Here is a 5,897-nt window from a genome sequence, read left to right as displayed (position 1 = left end):
GAAAAATCAGAGGAAGAGGGAAAGGGAAGGTGAGATTGGGGGGGGGGGTGTGGCAGGTCTAAAGCAGGAGAATGAGGGGCAGCTGGATGAAGTGTTAGTGACCCACAGTGTGGACAGCTATAGCCCATCCATTTACCACATGGTGACAGAATGGATGGGGGTATGAGAACACACTCCCCTTCCGCCCCCCTTCGCACCCTAGCTCCCCCCTCCCCCACTGTCTTCTCCGGAACAATCCTAATTAGACTAAGTGACTAAAAAGCAGTTTCAGCCTGAACAGCCAATTAGGCCAAGAAGGAAGAAAAGCTGCACTAAGGCCCCCCTTCAGCAGCCTTGTACCCAGAACAAGTATTCCGAACCCAAGATGCCAGCTCCTCCTCCTCTCTCACTGCCCACTGTGCCCACATACCTGTATCCAGCCACCCTCAAAGACTCATCCCCTCAGTGAGCCCTTCCTTCTTTAGGCCCTGGCTCCATTCAAATCTTCCAGGCAGGGGGTGCAAGAGAAAAGTGGGGGCTCCTTAGGAGGAAATTTTTCTGAGTCTCTTTATTTCTGATGTTCCTCCTCTTGCTGTCTTTCCCTCTCTCTCTCTCCCCTTCCTCTGGCACTTATTTCTAACATCCATGGACCAGGCCTCGTGGTTGCCATGGAGACGCAGTGTGCAGCTGGAGGGTGAGTGTGTGAGGAGCTGTGTGCGCGCTCTGCAGCACGCCAGCAGTGTGCAAGCTGTTAGCATGTGCGAGGACTCCCTGACGTGAGACCCAGGCCAATTGAGAAGCCCAAAAGACCCCTCCTGACCTAAAGACCTCGGCCATGGGACTCAACCTGACTGCAATCCCTTGCAGGTTGGATGCTAAACTGTTCAGTTCAGACTCGGAGCTTGTTTGGGGCCCACACCCAGCGATGGTGCTTGGGAGGGAGCCTGAAAGGGTGCAGGGGATAGAACCTGGGTCAGTCATGCATAAAGCAACCCGCTTACTTGCCTCACCTGCTGTACTATCTATCTCTCCCACCCCTCAATCAAAATTCCACAGGGAGCCCAACCAACCGTGCCTGTGTGACAAGAGGATTGTGCACCCCAGAAAGGTCCAGGTGTGTGTGTGTGTAAAGACTTTCCCAAGTACATAGGCTAGAGCGAAGATGAAACTGTGCAGATGAGGGGTTAAGAGGCCAACAGTATCCCCGAAACCCTCACTCCAAGAGGGCAAGGGAGGATAGCCCACAATGTAAAGTTCCTCTTCCTCCATATCTACTGACTAGGCCCGATAGGTCAGAAAGAAATGAGTCAGGATATTTGCCCTGAGGAGGCCTCACATCTTGGAGGATGTGCTTCAAATTCCTGCAGTCTTGCCCCTCAGGAGCATGACAACTGTCATTTCTTGTTCCTCTGTTATTTTTCCCAGCTCTCTTGATCTTCCAGGCCCCTCAGAGAGGCTCCCTAGGCTGCAGTGAGCTGGGCAGCCCTTCCTCTGCTCACCTCAGTATCTTCCTTCATGCCCCACTGTTTGTTTCCTTTTCGAGCATAATCTGCAATCATCTCATTTGTTTGTTTGTTTATTGTCTGTCTTCTCTACTGGAAGTTCTGAGAGGAGGGTTGGGGCCTAACTCAGAGCTGTCGTGCCAGCCCCTGGCACCGTGCCCACCTCATAGAAGGTTCTGGATAAAGGAGTGGAGCGTTGAGTTGGTTCAATGATGCTGCACAACAGTATCACCTCCAAGGTACCGGGAAGAAACTCAAGGTCTGCCAGGGGCTCGAGGTTAGGCCACTAGGAAGTGGGCAGGCCTAGTTTCCCAGCACCTCTGATTCCAGGGTCAGAGGCAGGTCCAGCTTTCCAACCTACAGCCCAGGTCTGCTTCCGGTTTGTAGGTGGGTCTCCACTCGCAGCTCAGGCACACCCACAGCAGGCAGGAAGGGAGGAAGACAGGATATGTCCAGCCTGGAAGCCCGACCTCTTCTTTCAGAGACAGGCAGAATCCTTTGAGGCTCTCTTGCTTCCTCAGTCTGAGAGTCCTCAAGTTCCAGCTGGCTTTCCTGTCTCCCTTCCCTTGCCCTCTGAGCACCCAGCCCTTGCCCAGCTGACCTCACATCCCTCCCGTGCCTTTCTGACTCAGGCCTGGCACTGTTCCTTCCAGGAAGTCTTGGCAGACACCTGCAGCTCAGGGACACAGCTAAAAGGATGACTGGTGATTGCTTACTTGTCTACCTTTCCCATAGCCACGGGTGTGTCATTCTTGGGGTGTCCCAGTATTCTGGGCTGGGCAAGCACCAAGGGAGGGGCTGCGGAAATGTTTGGGGAGTGAATAAACCCTGGTGTTGAGATTGTCTACACCGGGAGCTGGTCTTCCTTCTCCTGGCCCCTGGCTTCAATGCGGGCTGGATTCGGCACTCGCCTTCCCCACATCCCATCACATGGTTCCTAAAGCAGCAGAACTGGGGGCCTACCCAGAATGGAAAGCTGGCTCTAGGAATGAGGGGTGCCTGCGGTCGATCCGGGTTTACAAGCAGGCTCATCCAGGATTAGTCCCAGCGCTCGGCTAATCCCAGCGGCTGAACCGACCCTGGATGCGGGAGCTCTGCTGGGGCGAGGGGCTGGGGCATGGGGCTCGGGTGCGGGCCGAAGCTCAGGGCGGAGCCGGGGGCGGGCCGGGCCGGGGCCTGGAACTGGCTGATCCGGTCTCTGCGCCCCAACCTCTGCAGAGCTAGAGGTTATAACACCCGGAGCCGCCCCTGGGCCCGGAAAGGGGGTGGGGGTGGGGGGCTGAGACCTTTCGGTCCCGAAATCGACTCCCACCCCGCTGTGTTCCTGAGCGTGGGAGGGAGCGACAGACTCACAGATGTCGCCCGCCCCTTCTCTCCTCCAGCGCCGCCGCCGCCGATGGCTTGCTCTCGTTCCGGGGAGGAGAGGGAGCAGGGATGCTGGGATGCTGGGATGGAGGGATGCAGGGCTAGGTGCGCGCTCCAACCCAGGCCCCCATAAGAAGCGCTGCACCCCGGATCCCCCAGCGCTGCACTTGGGGATGGACACAGACTGGCTGGGCCGGTGCATCCTCGCAGGGGTCCGAAGTGGGAAGCCCCGCTGGAGCCCCACACTCCTCTCCTGTCCTCTCCTCTCCTCTCCTCGCCCCAGGCCTGTAGCCCAGACCTAGAGCCCACGCTCCCGGCATGCAAGAAGCCAAGTGGGTCCGGTTTTCACACTTTTATTGTAAAGCTCGGGAGTAATTACACGGGTCTTTCATAGACAGCTCAGCAAACAAACCGGAAACGAACCGAACCAGAGGTGGTTTTTTTTTGGGGTGGGGGTGTTGAGGCGGTGCCTGCGCATGCTCGCGGCGGGGGGTTTTGGGGGGTCAGAGAAAGAGAAAGACGGAAAGAGACAGAAATCATTACAAATCAACGGGATTGTGCTCGCAGCGCCAGGTCCGGGGCGGGGCGGGGCGGGGCGGGGCGGGCGGGCCCTTCCCAGGGGGGAGCGAGGCGGTGGGAAGGGGCACGAACCGAGAGAAACACGACCCCAGTGTGGGCACCCCACGCGCCCAGAACCCCCCTCCCCGACCCCCACCCCCCCACACACGAGAGAGACACGGCCCCCCTCCCCGCTCAGTACCCCGGGAGACACAGTCCCCCCTCCCACGGGCAGGCACTGCCCGGGGAGCACAGTAAATCCCCCACGGAGAGACCCCTTAAGAGACTTACTCATGGCCAACTCGGCCCTCCCGACCCAGGGGTGGAGGGCAGCCCCCCCCCAGGGAAGAAGTGGCTCCAGAGACAGGGGGCCCTCTGGAGAGATGTCCCAGGCCCCCTTGGAGAAAAGACAGCTTAGAGCTGCCAGCCTGGCCCCCCTAATGCCGAGGGCCAGAAACACCCCACTGGAGCCAAGGGGCAGGGCCAGGAACACCCCTTCCCAGACATTCTTCCCAAAGTGCCCCCATTCCCTGGGAAGAGGGGTGTCCCCAGCAGAGAAGCCTTAGCACTCCCAGGAATTCTGGGAGGAAGGAAAAGAGGCCCCTAGAGGCTGGGTAGGAGAAGTGCTCCCCTGGCCCCCAGCAGGAAAGTGTACCCCGATACTCCCAAGGGGAGACATCGGGTCTACAGAACCCCCCCTTAGGTGAGGGTGCTCCTCAGGATGTGAGACACATTCAGGGGGGCCCAGATGAGAAACGAGCCCCCATCTACCCTTCCCTGACACCAGGAGCCCTGGGGGTGCTCAGGTGCAGGGGGGTGGGGACCTACGTGGTCCCCTCTAGGAAGACACTGACTCAGTCAGGCTGGGTTTGGGGTCTCCTCTGGCCAAATGTCGCCTAATTGTACATAAAACTGTACGTGACACGAGGCATTGGGGAAGGGCGGCGTACACCTAGGACCGAGAGGGGGGTCCCCGGTGCTGTCACCTGTCCCCTGCCCACCTTTGGTTTCACCTCTTCAGTGCCCAGGTCTGATGGGTTGGTGCCCCACCCTGACCAGAGGGCTGGGCCTTGGCTGCAGGAAGGGCCCCTCCTCTGTGCTGCTCAGCACCCCCACCCCACCCCAGTGCTCTGGGCCACCCTTCCTCTGGCTTCTCCATTGTGCAAAATGCTCCTCTACCCTTCTGCTTGGGGATGCTTGGGGGTCTCCTAGGCCAAGGCAGGGTGGGCTGCCTTGGCCTTCAGGGGCTCTGGGGGGTGGGGTCCACCAACCCCAGGATGGCCTCCTGGCTGGACCCCCTCTCCACCAAGCAGAGAGGCCTCCTACAATCTTCTTGCCAGAATCCTGACCTCACACTGAGGGGGGCACAGTAGTGGAGGCCCCAACAGGCCAGCTGGGCACCTCCTGTCCCACCCACCACTATTGCACCCGCCCCGTTTGTGCAGGGGGGAGGGGCTGTCTCCCCAACAAGCCCCAGCCCACTTCTGGGCCTCCCCCAGGCAGGGAAAGGAGCCTTTGGCTGAGCCCTAGACCTGGTAGCTGCCATCCCAGCCCACGGTACCCACCAACCCTGCAGGCAGGGCCAGGGGTGCAGGGTGCCAGCCCTCCTTCCTGCACTGCGCTGCAGAGGATGGGAGGGGGGGTCATCAGCTCCCTGGCTTTGCTGGGGTGGAGGTGGGTCTCTGGGGTGACAGCAGCACAGCTCCCAAAGGCACCAGACAATCCAGCACCCTGTCCCACCCCTCTCACACCTGGCCCGCCCCCACCCTGCCCCCAGCTTGGACTAAGTCAAGCCAGGGCCATACCCTGAGTCTCCAGCCCCCCAGCCTGGGCCCCTGGGGAGCTGGAGAGGTATGGGCCAAGGCAGTGGGGGTTCTGGAAAGGGTCTGAAGCTTTGAGATGGCCACAGTGGGAGACGGGGGCCCTGTGGGGTGCCCCTCACACCCTGGCCCCCTGAGGTGACAGAATTTCACCTCATCATGGCTGACTGGGCTTCTCGGCTCCCAGACCCCCTGTTCCCCCAGGACCCAACCCTGGCACAGGGAAGCCCAACTGGAAGAAGGGGGCCTGGAGCCCAGGGTGCCCTGAGGCAGCCCTCCCACCCCCTGAGATCAAGGCAATGGTGGTTTAACAGGCTGATGGGGCATGGCAGGAGCTGGGGGCAGGTGGCAGGGAAGGGCAGGCCTAGGGGCCCTGCCGAGGAGGCAGCTGCTAGCCACCCCCTGAGCAAACCTTCCTGTCCCCGCTCCCCCAACCAGGCCAGAGGCACAGTCGCCCCACCCCTGTCCAGCTGCCCCCCACAGCCTCGGGGCCCCTCCATGATGCTCATCTGGATGAGGGGGGCCAGCCTGAGCGGGGATCCCCCCCGGGGCACAGCGCAACAGTTCCAAAAAAATAGAGATTTATATTCTTTAAAAAAAATTAAATAAAAGCCCAGCTCTGCTGATAGGCGAATGTTCCCCCCATCCCCACCCCGCCCACCCACTGTTTCCC

The sequence above is a fragment of the Suncus etruscus genome, chromosome 14 (assembly GCF_024139225.1).
Source record: "Suncus etruscus isolate mSunEtr1 chromosome 14, mSunEtr1.pri.cur, whole genome shotgun sequence".
NCBI classification, from domain to species: Eukaryota; Metazoa; Chordata; class Mammalia; order Eulipotyphla; family Soricidae; genus Suncus; species Suncus etruscus.
This window is presented reverse-complemented; position numbering follows the sequence as displayed.